We start from the raw sequence: 22,775 nt of genomic DNA on the forward strand, positions 1-22,775 counted from the left end.
TAAAATATAACCATAGTAAATAATATGAGACACAACACAATTTATTATTTTTCATTTTTCTCCCCATTTTTATCATAGTCAAAAAGATATTGTTAGTGAAAAGAATACATATTTAAATAATATAGTCCATGAGAGACATTTACCAAGCATAATGTACATAAACAATATGGTGAAAATATGAAAGATCGGTTTAGCTAGAATGACAAAGAAACAATGATTGTGGCTTATCTGTCAGAGAATTATGTGCTAACCATTTCAACCACAGATCCAAGATTACACAACATCTAAGAAAACAATCATAGAATATTCAAGGGGTACAATATCATTACAGAATCTAGAAAACAATAATCTAATTCACCCACATTGATAGCTTTGGATTTCGTCGATGCTCAGTGCTGATGATGGTTGTCAAACACGACGGATTCAAATTCATCGACATCACCTGTGTAACGACCCGTTTTTCGGAGCGTTGCTTCTACTTAGAATTTTGGGAATATTTTTTTTTTTATCCAATCAATTTCTAAGAACCATAAAATCCCAAATTCCAAGTCTTGCCTTCTCAACTAAACAAATTCAATAAATAGACAGTTAAGACAGGCAATAAAATAGCGACTACGGAAGACTGATCGAACCTGATATAGTGCGTAAACATATTACATCACTTAATATATGAAATCGTTCCAAAAGTTCTCCAAACGAAATACATGATGATGTCTCCCAATATATTAACTGAATGCCTCAAATATAATCAAAACATGCTAGGGTTTACATCATTTAATACATCATACATAATAAAAGACATGATAAGTGTGCCACATGCGGCAACATAAATCTACCCTTCTGCTATTTCTTTTCCTTTTGCGCTGCTGGTCGAACCTGGAATGTGGAATATTTCAGGGACATAGTCCAATTAGAAGATGAATATTCTAGTGAGGATTTCAAAACAGTTTATATGCATGGTCAGTTATAAAGTGAATGCAAAACCTTTGAGATCTATTCTGAAGTGCCATGTGAACATGTTAGCATCCTCCAATGAGAGCTTTTTCAATGGCGCATGACAGCGCCTCTCGGGAAGTCCCTAACCATGCCACCCCGACCCAACTTCATAGAACTCATGCAAATACCACACACGCCATCCCTTAGGCTCACGGTATTCCTCACGAGAGCTTTCTCACTGGCGCGTGCATAGCGCCTCTCGGAGGATGTCCAACTTTTCCCCTCGGTCAACAACATGTAGGTATAACAGTATGGCCACACGAATTTTCATGAATGCAACAGTTTAAAAACATATTTCAAGTATGTAACGACACATGAGCCGATATTTTGATATGCACAAAAATCACATAATTTGACAACGTAGCATGCTCATATAGGCAAATCATAACACGTATAGGTTTATAGAAAACCTCATGCAAGAACAACAGTTTGAAGGTAAAACCATTCACAAAATCAGGTTTGGATAGTGTAATCACTCACCTTGGACTATTTTTTGAGATTCCTCGAGATGCGTGCCCGTTCTTGATTTACGTGCCAAATGCACTTTTGCTCAACCTCGAGACTTAAAGATGCCCTGGACATTATATGTATTCAAAGGAAAGTCAATATCTAATTTTTTAAGATTTTTCATAATTTTTCTCAATTTCCTCTATTTTTCCTATTTTTCCATAACCACCGTATCCTTCGAAAATTCACAACAATACCAAACCTAAGTATTTTTCCACTCTTTTTCTAACAACATTCATGAAATAAGGCCTAGTAATTTATATACTAAACTCACTAGGCTAACAAATTAATTTACTAATTTAACTAAATAATTTACTAAACTAATTTAAACTAAATTAATTAAATAACTAAATTGCTTAAAAAAAAAATAAATAAACTTACCTATGAATTGCCCAAGTAGCTCTCATCCAAGCTCCAAGCTCTCCATGGAAATCCAAATGGCAAGCTTGCCTATTTATATGCAAAATTTGCCTTGGCCACCAAAATTTATTCCATTATCTTAATCTCCAAACCATGGTTTTGATCCATGGTTTTGATCCATAGATTGGCCAATTCCAAAACCATGGTTTTGATCCATGGTTTTGCTTCAATCTACCAAACTTTAACTCATTATTTTAATTTCTAAATCACGGTTTTTAATCCATAGATTTTGCTTCAATCTTGTGGCCAAATTAAGCCACAATCTCTTGGCCAAGAAACCATGGGCCATCACGTGAACACACCACACACACACACACACACACACACATATATATATATATTTATATCTTAATATAATATATTATATTACTTAATATACTATATTAATAAGAAAAAATTACATCAAATCCCAAATTTCTCCCTCATTTCACTTGAGTATTTCCTCAACATCAATTTCACTTTGATTCAAATACTGAAATTCTAAAATTAATAACTCTAAGTTACTCGATAAGTACATTTTTACCCCAGTCTTTTTACAGGGTTATCGTTTCATCTTAAAACCACTTCAGGGTTGATCTTCACATAAAAACAGAGTCCCCTGCAGTCTCCGTTGACTTTTCAGAAGTCCCGTATCATCATTCGATTTTGCAGCCTGACCCGCAGCTGTACCGAAAACTGTTCCCAATTTAATTTCTTTCAATGTCATAAATACTATTTTGGGATGTCCAATGACATCATATCATTTTCCTTTGGAATCTATATCTCGATGCAGTCCCTACAGTCAATTCGCTAATTCTATAACCCTATTCTGTATTGGTTTGAGCTCTCTTTAAGCCCAAAAATTCTCAAACTTCACAATTATTTTCGAATTATCTCTATCTTCCATTTTCTAATAATTTCGGGTATTACAACCTGGGAATGGCCACTGGCTTCTGCTAGTTTCGACTAGGTAATGTTGCGAACTAGCATCTTGAAAATAAAGAAATGACACATTTTCTTCTGGGATAACTGGTTTTCAAAATTCTAAATAGGATTTGAATCATCCACGAGTAATGATCCATTTTGGCAATATGGAATATGTCCAAAATTACAGGTAAAGTTCGGATGCAGTTCTAGAATAGGGTTTGAATTAGTTTCTAGGTAAAATCAATTTTGAATATTTTGAGGGTTTGGATAAGAGTTTGCAAACAGTAATTCCTGTAATAAGGTTAGATGTGTTAGAACGGGAGGTGGTATGACACACACCAAGAAGGGGGGTGAATTGGATATTTTAAAATTCTTGATAGAACTTGAAAACTTTTTGACTCAATTGAGATTTTAGTGATTTAAAAGATAGAACATATGAAATGATAAATGTAAAGCAAGAAGAATAAATTACACAAAGAATTTATAGTGGTTCGGCTTAAACCAAGCCTAATCCACTACCTTAGCTCCCATTAAGGATTTTGAACCAATTCACTAAAATCTCCTACTTACACAAGTAGGCCCTCTAGCTACACAAGCTAGGAAATACAAGAAGTGTACAATTGGAGAGAATCTAAGATTGAATCTCTTAGTTACAATGTCTCTCAAAAATGATACAAGGCTTGAATGAAATAATACAAGGTAAAATCAAAGCCTTAAAGAAAGAAAATTAAAGCACAGACAATATAAATACAAATGTGTATACGATGTAAGCTCAACTCATTTCCTTTCCATCCATTAGTCTTCTCTTGATCATGTTTGAATTGTATTTATAGGCTTCCCAAAAGATTGAAGAGAAATGTAGCCGTTTGTGACCGTTGGAGTTTGAAAAACTAGCCATTGGAAGCTTTCTGCAAAAGATATAGTCGATAGAAGAAAATGCATAGTTGACTATTTTTACAAGTAAAACAAGATATAGTCGACAGACAAGAAGACATAGTCGACTATTTTATAACACAAATTTTCCATAGTCGACAAACACATAAACATAGTCGACAGATGCAAAAATATGAAGAGGATTTTGAATTTTATGAAAAAAAATAATCGATAGATGCAAAAATAGTCGACAGAAGTCTTAAATAGTCGACAGATCAATCCAGCATAGTCGACTATCCTTAACAGTATAGTCGATTATTTTCAGGCATAGTCAACAGAATGAACCACATAGTCGACTATCCATTTGAAAAGATTTAAAACTTAACAACTCCTCATTTTGATTCTTTTGAAAGCAAGTTGAGATTATCAAAAATATATTTATTTTGAATCTAAACACACTCAACCACACTTCAACATTTCTCCTATATAAATTTTCATAACTTTGGTTCAAGGAGATTTAAAGATTGATTTTCTCATACATATAATCCATATAATAGAGATTGATTTTTATATAGTCATTATCAAAACTATTTTATTACCAAGAGTAAAATATCAAGATGAACTTGAAGATCGATAACCTGCTATTGGAGGGAAAAAAAAATATAAGATACACAGCCGTAAATGGGATCTTGAAGCCTAACTCGAGCTTCATACAATAGTGTAATGACAGCCCCATAATGGTCACTTATCGGAAGCTGAGCCAGGAGCTTTGAGGCATTATTGGCACCAAAAATCTTATGGATAGTTGCAAAATTAGTAGGTCCTTCATGGTAGAAGTAAGGGGCAAAGACGCACGATTTGGTACATTTTCTTCTTAATACTTTGCAGGCACCGCGTGGAGAATCGGTTCCTGTCGACGTTTGATTTCGGCCGACCGTGATTCGTTTTGGGCCGCGGTGAGTCAATCCAAAAAAAATACCGAGGAGGAAGGAAAAAACCCCCCCCTCCCCCAAAGTTCCAAGCGTGTACACCAGAATCTTTTACGTGGTTCGGCCAGAACGATGCCTAGTCCACGGCCGCCCTCTGATCATTCTCCCGGAGTGGCGGTATCTGATTATTCTTTTTTTCTGTGTCCCTCCTCTTTGCCCCTCATGGCCCCCTTTATTTCCATTTTTCTTGAGGGACTTTTACAATCTAGATAATATATAAAAATACAGTGTTTGTATAATGGGGGACAAATAGTTCTTACCGCCTTCGCAAGACCGGGAGTGGGATCCTCATTACGAGGGGCATGGGCTGTTACAGATAAAGTGATCGGACCCTACCTCTGACTTCTCAGCAGCTTTGCCGCTCATGCGAGCTGGAGATTTTAGGCGAGCGACCTGGATGGCCCAGCGATCTGGAGGATATTTCAGGAGCTCGTTAGTCGATTGCTCCGAGCTCGTTGGGGGATTACCGGGAGCTCGCCATACGCTCGCTTTACGAGTTCCGGGTCTTTGATGGAGGCTGGACCTTCCTTGACGAGGTCGTCCGGGCCTTCTCGGCCTTGGGTGATTGGGCCGGTCTATCGGACCGAGTCTGGCCCATGCGGGGAGATGCGGGAAATACATATAACAGTTCCTGACATGATCTTCTAGTTGTTTTGGTTTTTATTTTTATTTTTTTTTTGTTTAATTAGTGACTTGTGGTGCTGGTGAGAGGGCGAGGGCGACGGCGAGAGCAAGATAGAGCAGTAAGAGGAGAGAGGCATCGAGCGACGGAGCAGCGAGAGGCGAGAGTGAGGGCGAGGGCGAGGTGCGAGAGCGATGAAGAAGCTAAGAGTGAGAGAGGTAAGGCAACGAGCGAATCAACGAGAGGCAGGGGATTTGGGGGCTGGTGAGTAGGCCGTGGGCAGCGGTGACAGCAGAAAGGATGTAGATGGTTATAAACGCTGTGGGCAATAGATTTGAAGGCCTGATCTAGGTAGATCTGGATGAAGGTGACACAATGGAGATGTGGGAAATGCTAGAGATTTGAGGAATAGTGGTACCGAGAGGGTTTAAATGAGAAATGAGTGAAGAGGATTTTGAAGTGAGGAAGGATACTAAGGCAAAAAAAGGTCTAGATATACGAATGAACAACGAATAACCAAAAAAAAAATGAAAACAGAGACTCATTGTGGATCTAATCAGCGGGACGACAGTAAGTGAAGAAGGAGATCGAAGATGGAACGGTGCAGGAAGAATAGAGGTGATGGCGGTGTCAGCAATCGACGAAGACAACGCTCGTAACGAGAGAGTGGGGGGTATTTGAGTGAGAGGAGAGTGAGAGAATGGCGATGACAATTGGCGGGTTGATACGAAAGAAAACAGAGAGGGTTTTGAAGGAGGGAGACTAACAGTAAGCGAAGAAGGTCGACCTTATCTGGGTTAACCTTTTAATTTTTTTTTTAAGAATAAAAACGAAATTTGCACAAGAGATTTTTCCATTTCAACAACACATTTTCACCAATATCACAAAATGATAATTTTTATACAGTCCAAAATCCAAATACTCAAGTCCTTTGATTGAATTAAAAAAAATCATAATTAAATGATCGAGATATAGATGATCCAATGCCAAGTCTTCTATCAAGCCACGAAGTATCACCAATACCAATATTATCTATTGCATTCTCCTCAAGACCTTCATCTGTAGTCTCCTCAAGTCTTTCATTAACATTTTAATCAAGCTCCACAAGATTTTCAAGATCAATTACTTTTCTATCATGCATCTCAAAATTAGTAGAATTCTTTAACATTAATGAATTCACCCTTATATAGACAAGGTCCTTTAAAATATCTAGTGATAATCTATTTATCTTTTTTGTTTGTGTAGCATCAAATGCACTCCAATTACGTTCACATGTAGAAGCACTAAATGGTTGGCTCAATATACGAATAGCAACCCTTTTAGAATAGGAACTAAGCCTTCGTTTTCTTCCCACCACACTCTTACACATAATGATCAACAAGTTATCTTTCTATAAGATAAATAACTTAATAAAAGTAGATATTAAAATAAATTAAACAAAAGTAACATTACTTACGAAGATGAGTAGATCTCATTTGTGCCATTGAAAGAAAATTAAACATATTTGGATGTCTCCCATCATAAATCAATAATTGGTCAGCAAACTCATTTCTCTTTGTAATGTCAACCAATTTTTCTCCCACAAATAATAAACCATCTCTTACTTTAAATTGACCATACCTTATTTTCATGTCATACATTAAAGATAGGTTAAGGTAAGCTGCAACTACATGTATCTCATGAAGTATATTCTTCTCTCGTCTTGTCTTAAATAAATCCCGTAGCTGCATGTATTTGATAGGATTAGTTTCACATTGCTGTTTGATTGCAGTTCCTGCTCTCTCTATTGCATCATAAATGTAGCCAGCAGTTGATCCATCACCATCAACTAATCACAATATTTTAACAAGAGACTCTAAGGCATATATAACCTCTTTTCCTTTTTCCAAAATTCAGTACCTTGAGTTATGTCCTTCACATTTTGTGTCATTGCTCCTTTGCTATATGACAAGTTTCTCCAAATAGCTGATGCAATTAAGTTTCTCAAGTCATCTTCAACTTCTAAAAAAGATTGAAACATTAGAAAATGAGAAGCAAACCTAGTTTTGGAATACCTTGTCAAATCCTTGTGTGTATGTTCCCTCATTAAACTTAAGACAATGGTATGCATGTACATATAATCCACAATCTCCTTTGCCTTATCAAATACCTTACTTATTCATTGAACCTGATTATAAATATCTTTGAAAAGTAATTGAACTCCATGGGTTGCACACTTTGTTTTGTATATGTGAGGATAACTTCCCATTATCATATCACCAGCAAATCCATAATTTGAAGCATTGTCTATGATAATTTGAACTACATTCTTAGATCCAATCTCCTCAATGACAGATACAAGTAGATCTCTAAGAAAAGAACCACTCTTTCTATGACTTGACCTTTCAAAAGGCTTTAAAAAGATAGGGCCTTTTGGAGAATAAGCAACCACATTGATAAATGAGCTACCTTTCATGTTTGTCCAAATATCAGACATTGATGTGCATCCTGATAAATTCCACGATTCCTTCACTTTAGCTACATAATCTTCAACCATTGTTTTGTTATTCATCACTAATTTAGTTCTTAAAGTAGAATAACTTGGTAATGAATATCCAATACCAAAGTCAAAAATAGCCTTAATCATCTCAATAAAAGCACGTGTTTAAATAACATTGAAAGGAATATTATTCAAAAAAAAATATTGAGCTATTTTCATGTCCACCATATCTTTATCCTTTTTGTTGTATATAGTAGGTATTGAAATTTATTATAAACTCGACAAAGTTTCTTGACTAATTTCGATATTTTCAGTATAATTTTGCCTTTTTACTACCACCTCCAATAGCAATAATAGCTTGTACCTCATCCGGCACACTTAGACAAACCATAACACCACGCTATGTTTGGCCAAATAAATGTGATTTTACTCTAGATATACCACTAGGATACTCTTTTTGACAAAATTAAATTTGAATTATCGGTTCAGATTATCAACATACTCCCAAAATTTGTCTTTTTATCTCATTTCCTACATATATTTTAATTTTATTTACTAATATGCATAACAATTAGTTAATAAAGATTAACATGTATAAGTAGAAATAAATTTATTAAAACTTATATAATTAAAAAAAACAACAGATTCAACCAATCTATATTAACGCAAGATGACATGAAAAAATTCAAATGTCACAAACAAACAACATATTCAAGTTCCAAAACAAATTAATAAAGCTATGTTGAAGTTAACGAACAAAGTGCATGCGTGGTGGCTAAGATCTTAATTTGGACAAATAATTGAAGTTAGTTGAGGCTATATCTGGAAACTATGTAAAATGGTGTAACGTCCCCATTTTTCATAGTTAGTATTTATATTTTTTTTTCTCGGGGACGCGACGCTAGCCTGACTACCAAAAACTCATGGCGACCTTTCCTTAGAAATCACGGCCGAGGAATTCAAGGGGAAGCATCAGAAAAGTTGGCACCTGCCAGAGTCTTAATTAAAATACGATAGCTAACATACTTATTTATGAAAACAAACCTTGTTATTGTCTCATCCATTCACTTATCATATTCTTAAAAGTACATAGAGGTCAATTACAATAAGCAATGTTAAATCTAACATGTTAGTCTATTACAACATTTGCAACAATAGCACCACCAGGACCTTATGGTCAGGATTTCTTTGTACGCGTCTAACCCCGCCTTGCGTGCCTTGCTCTTACCTGGAATGACGCAAGCAAAGCTTGAGCCGCAAGTCTCGCAAGCATAATAATATGAAGGCGACAGGTTAATAATAGAACTTTTCCCATACCACATGCAATCCATGTCAATGCAACAACATACCATGCCATGATCCATGCGTGTTTTAGCTTTAAATGCATAAACATAAAGTAAGTTGCACATAGAGGGTCCTTGGGGCCCACATAAGAACACATAATGACGCCCAAGTCCCGCATATAAACTTGTAGCGGCCCAATATAGGTTACCATGTCTTGCCATCATAACATAACATAACATGGCATCGCCGTGGTCTGTTCCACGGGCTTATGCCGTGGGCCTAACCCACTTCTCATAACATTCTTCCTCACCATGCAATGTAACACTTGCAATGGTATCTGCAATATAAACGTGATGTCAATGGCTCCATAAACCAAGCATTAGGCCATGCTACGCCCATATAAGAATACACACATGTGAAGTGCTCTAAATGCATATGCTCACCTAGAGTACCCAAACTGGCTCTTAGGCCAATCGAGTCATGCCAATGCTCACACACCCCATCACACACAAAGCATGTGTTTTCCCAATGAATGCAATCCAAACCCCATGCATCACACATTATCATGATATGCGCAAGTTAAGGTGAAAATCCGGTAATACTAGCTCTTCTGGCCCGTCTTCCTGCTTATCGTAACAGCTGATAACTGACACCCATACATCCAACCATCAGCTACCACGACCCACGGTAGATAGTCAATGACTTTGTACCCCATACCTTTCAATATCCATAGCCATCATTTACTTATATTCTTTAAACTTAGCATTTCATAAGCTGTCCTCTTACTCCCCATGCACCTCACCCTTTAAGACCCTTAACATAACCACCCCTTTTTGCAAGGAGACACAATTCCCTGCGTCATCTAACCCTAACAATAATGCATCATTCCTTAGGAAATTAAGGGTGTTTCAAGACCCTCGTTGAGATTACAAATGTTGTTTAACCAGATTTAGAATTACATGCCAAATAAATAAAATGGATCAGATTATTCATATCGGAGAAGATAATACAAAGAAGACTCGCAACAGAAAGTTACATGTAGCCAATAGAGGGAATAACTTAGGATAGGGTTAAGAGTTTTCATAAAGGAAGTAAATGAGTGGAAGCTTGCACAAAGGAAATAAAGGAGTAGAAGCTTGCCTCTTAATAGCGGATTTGATGTTTTTCTTTCTATTTTTGGCTATTTCAGCACGAACACCAGTGATGTCCGACTCGTAGTTTTGATAGATTTGGGCACAAGCTCTGATGACGTCCGAAAATTCCAACAGGGTTGTTCCTTGTTTTTGGCAGAACTTCTTTCTCTCTCCCCAGTTCTTTTTTTTCAGAGTTTCCCTATCCAAAATCCATACTTTCTTCTCTTAGGAATGCCCCAAATCCTTTCCCAAGAGCCTTATTTATAGAATTTCTCGGCGAACCATAACTTGCCATGTGTCACTGTAATTATTTAGAACTCATCATGACTTCTATGTGTTCCCATCTAAATGGTGTCAAGTGTCCCATATAATCATTTCTATCCATGTGTTCTTGTCAAATGGTGCCAAGTGTCCCATATAATCATTTCTATACATGTGCTCTTCTCAAATGGTGCCATGTGTCCCATATAATCATTTCTATCTATGTGTTCTTGTCAAATGGTGTTAAGTGTCCCATATAATCATTTCTATCCATGTGTTCTTAACAAATAGTGCCATGTGTCCCATATAATCATATTGGAATTCTATTTGGAATCCAAAGCTAGTTTTAATAAGATTTGAAGTCCAAAGCTAAATTTGAAATCAATTTGAAATCCAAAGCTATATTTAACAAGAGTTTGAAATCTATAACATTTAGGTCCCTAGGCTATTCACAAATTTCTAGGACTTTTAGTAAGTTGGACTCGTTCCATGGTTCTTTTTTCAAAAATTACACTTCTACCCGTATTTCAAAATTATGATTCTGTCCCTGACTAGTCACCTATGATTCTATTTCCTTGAATATGAAAGATCTTGGGTGTTACAAATGGAAAGTAAGGAAAGCAAAAATTATAGTGGTTATTGGTTGTTAGTTATAATTTGCGTGTTTTTAGTTTATTTCTTCTTATTATTTTTGAATAACAAATTCATAATTTTTATAACTGCTCATGTGTAACAGCCCAGTTCTTCAGGGCGTGTTATGCCTTAGGAAATTTGGTCTATATTTTTTTTTTTTTATCTCTACATTATCCCGAAATTCCCTAAGACCTTATCTAGTGCGAGATATCTACACTAGAAATAAATACAAAGCGGAAGCTGAATCGAACCTGCACATGGTACATTTACTTGCTTCTTGACGTCTCGCGTCACTACATATCACCAATCTCGAAATCATCTCTGCAAGTCCCAACTGGAACGTTGAATGTTCCAGGGGCGAACCCAAGTTAGATGATGAACCATTTAAGTAAGGGTACATAATGCTATGTCATGAGTGTATGCAATGTCTTTCATCGTAGGTGTCAACTGCACCCCTCATGCTACCTACCATTTTAGCGGCCACCTCTTTCGAAACCGGGGTGTATGGGTGCACCCTTGGTAAGGCAGCGGTGCCAGTTCGTACTCCTTACGGCCTCATATGCGTGTGATCGATGATATCAACGTGTAATTATGCATTTCATAATCATGTATGCAGTCTACGTGATGGATACATATCAGGGCATGTCAATATGATGAAAACATTTTCGAGGAAGTACCACTTACCTTTTCAAGCTTATCGGGCTACCTCGATATCCATGCCTTGCCTTGTGCATCGCCTCGATTTGCGTGCCAACCTCAAAATTTGCACAAGTCTCTTCAACTTCAGCCTCAAAGCATCCTAATCACCATAATTATTTAAATAAATATTAAAACCCATTTTTCCATAATTTCTGGCATTTCCTTTAATTTTCCTCCTATTTCTTCCTAATTTCCCGTGGTACTTCAATCTTTGCTAGATTTTTTTTTTTGTTTTTTACTCATTGACATCATTTTAATCATCGCCCAGCTACACATCCTCGATTTGCCCACCAGGGCTATCTTAGACTAATCGTCTATCCTAACAAGACCTTTATTCTTAAAAATCAAAAATTCTAGATCTCCAATAAATTTTGATCTATTAAGAACGCGACATTTCATACGGTAATTTGACACCCTGGCACATTTGCCATTACTTGTCTTTCTCAAGCATGCCAAAACTCTCAAAGACATCTATTCGTAACCATCCCGTTAACTGGATTGGGTAAGTACCTATGTCTCCCATGGTACTCCAATCCTTAGGAAATTCCTTGCAAATCTAAAATCAATTCATCTTTGAAGATCTCTATTTAGATCACGTTACCTGGTTCCAATTAAAAACAACTGAATCTTAAACTTGCAAGAACTCTTTACCGAATGATACTTTAAAGCTCAAATAACAATTTAGGTCCACATACTGATGCATAAGGCATAACTTATTCGCGAATCTTTTTTTTTGAATCCTTAAGCCCACTTGGCACACCGAATCGTAGTCACAACCTCTATTGGCTAGGTCTCCTTATCATTCCTTTAGGGTTGATACGACCTATTAAGAAACTCTTTCATTTCTTGATACCTGAACTCTACTCGAACCAATGTTTCTATCTCACTATTTATCGCCAAGGCCTTGAACTGGTCATAGTCTCGTTTACCGAGAATTTCATTGACTCTCACATTTCGATCTTTAGATCCAGCTGACTATCGGCACACGACCATTCATGACCCTATTGTCATACTAGATACCGAGGTGTTCTATTCCTCGAGCCTTGCACTGTTCGTCATGTCATCCACTCCCAAGATGATTGCAAATCCCGATACAATTTTAAATACGACACTCGATTCATATTCAATCTATTTCATTTCGGGTTGACTCCCTAGGTTTCTGACCTCGATTAATCACAGCTAGTGGCACACATTGCATCCCAGACCATTGGGACTTAAACTCCATACAAGGTACAGACCCTACTGGGCTGTTCTAGATTTTCATCATCTGATCGTCTCCCAAGCAGTCTGACATGATGCTTCGATCGACGGGCTTCCCGTACCTTATCGCAAGCCATTCCTCAACCATCTGCACGTGGGTCCCTAGATCTAGATCTGTCACTACGAACACCGAACCAATAGTGTCGTTACGCTTGCTAGAGTTCCTTATCCCCTTTTCTGTGAGTCACATCGGTTGCACCACTATCACTGATTAATTGACACAACTCATACGCCATCATTGACCATCTTTGGCCTTTTGCTTGACCTAATCCATTGGATCCCTGATCTTTACCAAGACACTAAATGATCCTCGCAAAATATTTATCATTTGATCCTAACTTTTTAGCTAGGCCATGTTACATTAGACTAATCATTCTTGATTCTAATCATCCTTGATAACCCTTAGTTATCTTATCTTTCATTGTACGAATTCTGACTAATGACCTCAAATCAACAGTCTTTAAATCTCTTGGATCCATTATCATGGTTACTTACCTTACACCCGAATCTTATTATCATATCTTAACTTCAATAGCTAGATCATTGTACTAGTTTCTATCAGGCTTTTACTATTCACCGAGAATAGTAATCGTATACTGAAATAGTGTCTGTATGTGAATAGTACACCAGGTAAGCTCCCAGAAAAGAGAGGTGGGTCACAAATGGACACACTTAAATACCAAGTCTTTCCTTAGGCAGAACTTGCCTAGACATGCACTTCCACTACTTAACACTGAAATCCAGTAACCTCTAAGCCTTCGACCGGCAATCCTCGAATCTTCAAAGAGGGATTTCATCTTATGAACCATTAATTTCTTTTCCTTAAGCCTCCACTTGGCGTTCCTACTAACTGCTTCCATCAATACCGGATACCCTTAAGTCTCCAAATTGATATTCCCTAATCTTCAAATAGAATTTAACTTCAATATCAATTACATCCGAGTCACTTAGAGCTTCCAATAATCTTAGGCTCTGATACCAACTGTAACAGCCCAGTTCTTCAGGGCGTGTTATGCCTTAGGAAATTTGGTCTATATATATATATATTTTTTTTTATCTCTACATTATCCCGAAATTCCCTAAAACCTTATCTAGTGCGAGATATCTACACTAGAAATAAATACAAAGCGGAAGCTGAATCGAACCTGCACATGGTACATTTACTTGCTTCTTGACGTCTCGCATCACTACATATCACCAATCTCGAAATCATCTCTGCAAGTCCCGACTGGAACGTTGAATGTTCCAGGGGCGAACCCAAGTTAGATGATGAACCATCTAAGTAAGGGTACATAATGCTATGTCATGAGTGTATGCAATGTCATTCATCGTAGGTGTCAACTGCACCCCTCATGCTACCTACCATTTTAGCGGCCACCTCTTTCGAAGCCGGGGTGTATGGGTGCACCCTTGGTAAGGCAGCGGTGCCAGTTCGTACTCCCTACGGCCTCATATGCGTGTGATCGATGATATCAACGTGTAATTATGCATTTCATAATCATGTATGCAGTCTACGTGATGGATACATATCAGGGCATGTCAATATGATGAAAACATTTTCGAGGAAGTACCACTTACCTTTTCAAGCTTATCGGGCTACCTCGATATCCGTGCCTTGCCTTGTGCATCGCCTCGATTTGCGTGCCAACCTCAAAATTTGCACAAGTCTCTTCAACTTCAGCCTCAAAGCATCCTAATCACCATAATTATTTAAATAAATATTAAAACCCATTTTTCCATAATTTCTGGCATTTCCTTTAATTTTCCTCATATTTCTTCCTAATTTCCCTCAATAAATCCAAACTAAATATTTCGAAACTATTTTCTCAAATATTTCTCTACGAAAATTCATAAAATAATATTTTGGAATTTCTGAAATTTTCTAGAGAATTTTACTCACCTTGACTTAGCATCTCCGGTTTCCTCGGTATGCGTGTCATATCCTTGAAACGCATGCCCGGGCTGTTTTTCTCACCAAAATCTCCGGGATATCATTACGTCTTCATTTCCTATTTTTTTCAGGATTTTTCTAGGACTTTTCAGCATTTTTCTAAATTTTCTTTTCTTTTTCTTCATTTTCTTTCTTTTTCTCCTCATTTTCTTTTCTTTTTTCTTTTTTTTTTTCTTTTTTTCTCCACTTCATCTTCTTCCTCCTCCCGCCCCTGCCATGCCTGCAACTTCCTTTTCTTCTTCCTTCTTTTCTTTCTTTTTTCTTCTTCTTCTTCTTTTCTTTTCTTCTTTCTTCTTCTTCTTCTTCTTTTTCCTCCTCTTCTTCTTCCTCTTCTTCTTCTTCCTTCTCCTTCTCCTTCCTGCACGCGGCTTGCTGCCATGCGCGTACCAGCTGCCTCCGCCCGCGAGCAGCCAGCCTTGTCGTCGCCTACTGTCGTGGTTGCTTGCCACCGGTCGCCCCAACGACCACCTCCGACTGCCCCGATCCGCCGCGACCCGCTGCTCGCGGCCCTCGCTCCTCTGCCTCTGCAACAGCAACTCGATTGCTGCCTTGGCCGCCTCCAGCCGGCCATGATCGACCCCTCCAGCTGCTCCGCCACCACCGCGCGCCACCGCACAAGGTTGCCTTGACCCCGCACCCGCACACCGCTGGAGCTGCCCGCGGCTGCCGTTGGCCGCGGCTGGTAGCTGCCCTGTTTCAGTTGGTTGCGGCCATGGCTGCCATGGCCGCGCCAACTTCAACCGCCTCCGAGCTCGAAGGTCGCCGTTGCTCCTTGCTGGAAGCTCCTTCGCGAGCTACCCGATCACCCCTGTGCTGCATAGCAGCTTAGAGCTCGCGTCGCCCAGCTTACTGCCGCGGCTGCCATGGCCGCGGCCCATCTTCCTTCCAACTCTCTCTCTCTCTCTCTCTTGCTTTGATGCTCTCGGCCACAACTCCCAATCTGATCTCCCTCCCTCGCTGCTTCTCAATCGGCCAAGATGGCTGCCAATTTATAGCCTCTATTACCTTGGCCGCTACTCCATTTATACATCATATTAATTGCTTCATTACTCACTCCATACCTCTGACAAATTCTTTTCTCCATTCACGCTGCCACAATCTTCCATTTTGCAGCCCAAATTTCGGTCATTAAAGCACGATCTCTTTCTTATCTTTGCTGCCATTTCTCCGCAACTTGGCCACCAAGTTGGCTCGGCCACCACGCGCACACAGCCACGCATACATATAAAATACATATATATAATTATATATTATACTTTAATTTAAGAAATTTACATATTAAACCAAATTTTATCCCTATTACATCTATGCAATTCCTTAATTGCAATTAGGCCCTTAAATCTCAAATTAATTTGCATTACAATACCAAAAATTCTCAATTAATAACTTTAAAGTTACTCGATAATGATGATTTCGCCCCAATGACCTCATCGGGCTGTCGTTTCATCCCGAAACTACTTAAGGGTTGATTCTTACACAAAATCGGAGCCCCCTAGGGTTCCGTTGATTTTTCGGGAGACTCCTATGACGATTCGATTTTGTAGCCTAAATAATAGCTGTATTTTAGCTGTACCGAAAACTGTTCCCGATCCAATTTCTTTTTATACCATAAATCTTATTTCGGAACGCTCATCGAGACCATGTTATTTTTCTTAAACAATTTCACTCCGAAGCATTTCCTGTAGTTGATTCGGTACCTAAAATTGCAATAAAATCCATTATTCGGTATTCTGAACTTATTAAAATTACGTGGCAGCCTTATCTAAACATGAGGTATTACATCATGTGTGTTTATATATATTCTTTTATGTTCCTTGTTTCTTTCTGTTAATTTCCTGTTATTTGTTAAAGTTCAGTATTTTAAAATTTTAATTTTAGAAACAATTTCAAAAATCAGTTCTTCAAATCTATCAATTTTACATTGTTTGATTTTAAAACTAAAAATTAATTTAAAAAATGTAACAAAATATGCCCTAAATAATGTTCCATGTATATAAAAATAAAGATAAAGATGAAAAATCAGCACAAAAAAGTTATTTCAAGAAATGTTGAGAAGACCGCAAAACAAGGAATAAAACGAAGCAACCTCCAAAAAGATAAAAAGAAGTTAAAATTATTGAACCTGATGAGAAGTTGAGGACTGAAGAACAAACACTCCGAAGAGAAATGTGATAGATGAGTAGTTTATTTGATAGATGATAGAAAGATGAGAGATATGTATGGGGATGGAATTGAATAATAATAATTATTAATATTTAATAAAAACAAAAGAAAAAGTGAGTTGAAAGTGGAAAACTGAGAATAATTAAATAATGGGTCATCATGAGCCGTTAGCCATAGTAATAATTAAAAAACCTTTCTGATGAGACATCAGAGTTTGCTATGCATATGGTCTTTTTATGGGAGCATGCAACGAATTTTTAGGCAAATTTTTAAAAAATTCGGTTAATATACGTTTTATACTTTTTAGATTTAAAATACGAGAATTATTATGAATATTTTTAAAATATGTGAGTATAATATTTTTAATAAAAATATAAAAATAAGCGAATAATTCGACGAATTGCTAATAAGGTTCCTGACCAACTCTAAGGGCAGTCTCACCATTTTTTTTCTTAGAAGATATTTCTTAACATCTAAAGTCCACAATTTTCGAGTCAATTATATGTATTCTTTATATAAATAAATTTGTGATCATTTTCGCACATCATCATATATTCATGAATCCAGTTGAGAGCTTCTCACTTTGTAAGTGTTTCTCTTAATAGCATTATGGTTTCCTTCCATCCTTGAAATCTACTCAGCACAAGGCATTTGAGGGAAAGTTTGACTGACTTAGTGGACGGGCTGCGAAAGTCAAGTGTTAGCCACATAGCCATTTCAATGTCTAAGTTCAACTCCGTGACATTGGGTTCACTAGTATTATCACCTATCGCTAGGGTGCAAACTCAATGTTTAAAGTAAAGATTAGCATTATTGAGTTAAAATCAATGTTTCAAGGAATGGACTAGACTAGTTAGTTGAACTAGTTAAACCATGAATCGACGAAAAAATCAATCTAGTTCGTCGAAAATATTATTTGCCAAAAAATTAATCAAGTTTTTTACAAGAATCGGGGTTCGACTAGTAAACCAACTAAATTGAGTTGGTTTAAAATTTTTAAAAAATAAATTTGTCTTTTATTTTAATTTTAAATGTCAAAAAATATAATAATAATTTGAGATATTTAAAAGAAGTTAATTTGTAATTTTTAAGTACCATCTATCATTTTTTTTTTTTTGAGTTGTAGTTCAAGCGTAAATAAAAAAAATAAAAGATTTTAAATAAAGGATCACAATTGGTGATTGGCATTTGTAGTTAATTTTTATTTATTTTTAGTCAAAACTTAAATGAAAAAGAGATAGACGTCATCCATAACAATCTTAATCCCAATTGAATTAGAAAAAAATCAAGATAAACGTTATTTATAAGAATCATAATTCTAACAAGATTAGGAAAAGTTAAGATAAGCGTTATTTATAAAAAAAATATAATTCTAAATTAATTAAAATTACTCTATATCTTTCTATAAATAAGCAGACATTTATTCCTAAAAATGTAGATCTCTAATATTAATTTTAATACATTCTTCATTATCTTTAGACGGCTTTGACGATGAGGTTCTCATTCAAATAAAACTATTATTGTATCTCAGCAGAACAACGGTTAATATTTCAATTTGAAATAGATTAAAATAAAATGACAACTAATGATATAGAATTGTGCATCCTCCCTCAAAGCCACCTAGATTAATGGAAGAGTAGAATAGCTAGCAGTTGAGTTGAAGTGATCCTCTAATGAACACATTACATTAATTTGGACGCCAACATGCGTCGTGGTGTGTTTATTTGAAGGAATGACTTTTGGTAAACACTTGGTTGGCATGCGACTTGATTGATACTACGTAACACGTATAGTCTTAATTAACCATCAATCTAAGTTTATTTTCTTCTTCTGTTTCTATCGACAATGGCACTTGATGTTGCTGCAAACTCACAAACACTCGAGACTCAAAAGAATGGTAGGTTCGAGTCATGTCATCCTTTGATGAGCTCCTAAATCAAGTTAATTAAGAATGAGCATCTTTGAGATGAGATGGGTTATTCAATGTTTAAGTTAGCATCTAGCAAGCCCCCTCTAAAGAATCATTTTAGGAAGGTTCAAATGTCTAAAAACATTCATTCATTCGAATGTTTGAATACATACGACTTGCAATATAGAAGATGGGTTTCTAAAAAGATTTAAATGTCTAAGAGGTTTCCTTTGAATCTCCTAATAAATCTTAAAATGCCAACCTGATTTTTGGAAATGTTCAAAAACTTGAAAGATTCCCTTCGAATGCCCAAATAAAGCTTAAAATATAGAGACCGCTCTGGAAGTGTTTAGATGTCCAAAGAGTATATATGCTTCCTAAGATAATTTGAAAATGGGGTTAGTCATTTTTTGTTATTATCAAATTTATTTTATAAAAATCAATTTGTACCCTCAAAATTAACAAATTTATTCTTAAGTCAAAGTTATTAAAGGCAATGTTCCACACGACAAAATGGAATAGATAGCCACAAAAAAATATATATGATTAATTTTAAAAAATATTGCAAAAAAAACCCTATGATTTGGTAAAATTACAAGAAATCTCCTGATATTTGAAAAATAGCAATAACTACCTTTGTTGTTAAACAAAGGGGTAAGATAACCAATTTACCCTTCATTTTTTTCTCTTCTCTTCTTTGATTGAAAAAAAAAAATCAATCTAGGCGACGAACCTAATGGGTTATATTTGGCATATAGTGAACCCATTTGCGTTCATCACTTGAGTTCATCTCAATATATGATGAACCCGTCTAAATTAAAAAGAGAAGAAAAATTTGACAGAATTCAAAAGAAAGTAAGAAGAAAAAGAAACGTTTCCATCAAGTCTAGGACAAAAAAATGGGAAGAAAAAAAAGAAGAATGGTTTGATGAAACCTAGATTTCTTAAAATAGAGCAAAAGAGTGAGAGAAATAAATATAAAGATAATAAGAATGCGAAAAAGAAAAATAAAGGTTTGACATAACCTAAATCTAGGTTTCGTTAAACACATAATAAAAAGAAAGAGAGAAAGATAATAATAAGGGTTTGATGGAACCTACAATCAGTTTTCTTCAAACACAAAAATTGGGAAAAAAAAAAAACATACCAAAAGATGGTGTCCATCAACGGTGGTGGAGAAAGGTTAGTGGTGACCGTGCAATGAATGAAGGTTGGTGATGAAAGTAGCAGTCGTGAGGGACAAATGTGAGAGTAAAAAAAAAGTGAATGAGAAAAGTAAAAGAGAAAAAATGTTTTATATATAAGGGCAATGTGATTATTCTCATAATATTTAATGGGTTAATTGCATGGAAAAACTTATAAGATATATAGCATTAAAGCATAGAGGTACTTATTGCATTTTTTCAAATATTAGGGGTAATTCTTACAATTACCCTAAACCTCAACCACACTAATTTTAGGTTAATTTTTATAATTTTCCTTTAATTTTAGAAAATAATACAAGCCTTGTTATGAAATTATCAATAAAATAATCTAAGTTATGTCTATGAAAATAACAATACTTACTAAAATGCTTTAATTTATACTAATTTTTCTTAATAATAGTTAATTTGAATGAAATTTGAATATAAATTTTCTTAATTTTATAACATAACATAGTCATTGCATAGCACTTTCTTCAGCTCGACCAATCTCATAATTAACCTAAAATTTTGCTTACTATATAATCATGGGATTACTTGAATTGTAGCATCAATCTGGAGCTTTTAGCATTAATTTCTATTTATCAAAAAATAAAAATAAAAATAAAATTAGCTTTAGTACTCTCGCAAAATGATAAATTTGATATTTTACAGCTAAGAGCTATTGGCTGAGCATTCAAGTCTTAGTTTGTAGGCACTCCAAAGCGTCGGTGGAGATGGCCGAGTTGGTCTAAGGCGCCAGATTAAGGTTCTGGTCCGAAAGGGCGTGGGTTCAAATCCCACTCTCCACATCTTTTTGCCCCTTTTTCCATTTCCAATGTCAATATTGCCCAACTCTGGGGTTTTTCTTAAAGAAGAATATGAGGATGAAAGTTGATGATATGCCCAACTGTGTGATAATCGATTCATTTTGAGGTTTTAAAAAATTCAAAACCCATATAAAGCTGTATTGGGCAGTTTTTAAAAGGATAAATATTATAAACATAAAATTTTTATATTTTTTATAATTTTAAAATGACCTTTTAGTTTTTACAATTCAGTTATTGAATTTGTAAGTTTATTATGATTATAAAATGTTATTAATTTATTAACTTTTTACCATTAAATAATAACTTAACAATTGAGTTAGTTAAAGAAAAATGCAACATGGACAATGAAACGACTTCTTTTCCTTTTCCTTTCTTTTTTAACTTGAAAAAGTTCAAATTTTGTTTTAGAAAATTAAAAACAAAATAAATCAATTAAGTGTCATAACCCAATTGAGTGAATTAGTTTGGACAGAGAGTTGATCTCTATAATCTAAAAAGTAACTGATTGAGTATTCATGTAATCGAATGAAACTTGTGCTCAATCGATTGTCTATTTAGTCCCCTTAAGTATGTGCAAAATTCAATCAAGTATCATTATTTTTCACTCAAATATCTGTATGACAAAATTGAAAAATATAGCCATCAACTAACCATTACACAGAGCATCTGGAAAAAATAGTTTTGATTGTTTGAACTTTCTTTCATGTGGTTTGATTGCTTTCTTTTTTAATAAAAAGAAAAATATGCTTATATGTCGTGCATAATGCTTTCTCTTAAATATATGCATATGTTGTATAATTAATTTAATTGTTATCAGTTAAGTTAAAAAAATTGTTAAGATGTGTAGGTAACATATATTCAAAGTTCCTCAAAACTTCTATATAATGCCATGAGATGCACGAGATCATGCTGTTGACTTCCCAACTATCTTAAGATAATGTCAAGCTAAATTGAGCTGAGGTCCGATCAAGCTGAGCTTGTTTCAGGGCAAACTATAATGATTGAGTGATTACCTTCTCATGATCACATTTTTTTTTCATGTTAAGTTTTCATTTGGTCAAGTTTCAAGAAAGATCATTTGAACTAAAATTCGGCAAGAGAATAGAGTGCCTTATGTTAGTTTGATTTATGGCAAATTATATACCAATAGGGGGTGAATTGGATTGTAATAAAAAATTGTTTCTTTAAATACTCTGTAATAAAAGAATCGTAGGTTTCGAAATATGCCAGTTATGTTTCGAAATCAAAATTTATGTTTAATTAAGTTTCGAAATATAATATATAGATTTTGAAATATAAATATTGCCCAGAAAAACACCTAAGAGGGGGTGAATTGGGTTTTTGAAAAGTATTTAACTTTTTGCTCTAATTAAAAATTCTTTTTGTTGAGTTTTTGCAATAGATATAATAGAAAATAAAACAATCAACCACACAAACACAAGAAATTTTTTATAGAAGTTCAACTCTTTAAAGAGCTTAGTCATCTCTCCCAAGCACGAAACTTGAGGTTCTGTTAGGAAGGGTAAAATAACACTAGCTTTTGGTATGGAGCTAGAACTAATGAAAAATCTCTTGCCTAACCAAGACAACACACTAGCATACAACTAGCAATAACCCCTCACACAACAAGTGAGTAAAACAAACAAACTTACAATGAATTTGATCCAAACCAAAAACAA

General features: G+C 35.6%; 1 long non-coding RNA gene and 1 other non-coding gene across 5 annotated transcripts; one reads left to right on the forward strand and one right to left on the reverse strand.

Annotated features, from left to right (window-relative positions):
* Positions 1-266: 266 nt before the first annotated feature.
* Positions 267-16,118, reverse strand: LOC127796352 (uncharacterized). 4 transcript variants are annotated; one of them, XR_008021988.1, is made up of 5 exons: positions 14,963-16,118; positions 14,641-14,755; positions 11,355-11,437; positions 1,477-1,570; positions 267-876 (listed from the first exon to the last, which is right to left on the reverse strand). It is a non-coding gene; the product is annotated as an uncharacterized LOC127796352 (long non-coding RNA). The 4 variants fall into 4 exon arrangements; XR_008021986.1 differs by lacking the exons at positions 267-876; positions 1,477-1,570 and adding an exon at positions 8,463-9,020; XR_008021985.1 differs by lacking the exons at positions 267-876; positions 1,477-1,570; positions 11,355-11,437 and adding an exon at positions 8,463-9,020.
* A 4,879-nt stretch (positions 16,119-20,997) lies between these two features.
* TRNAL-AAG (transfer RNA leucine (anticodon AAG)) lies at positions 20,998-21,078 on the forward strand. The gene has a single exon. It is a non-coding gene; the product is annotated as a tRNA-Leu (tRNA).
* The last annotated feature ends 1,697 nt before the right edge of the window (positions 21,079-22,775 follow it).

Source organism: Diospyros lotus, chromosome 3 (genome assembly GCF_014633365.1).
Source record: "Diospyros lotus cultivar Yz01 chromosome 3, ASM1463336v1, whole genome shotgun sequence".
NCBI classification, from domain to species: domain Eukaryota; kingdom Viridiplantae; phylum Streptophyta; class Magnoliopsida; order Ericales; family Ebenaceae; genus Diospyros; species Diospyros lotus.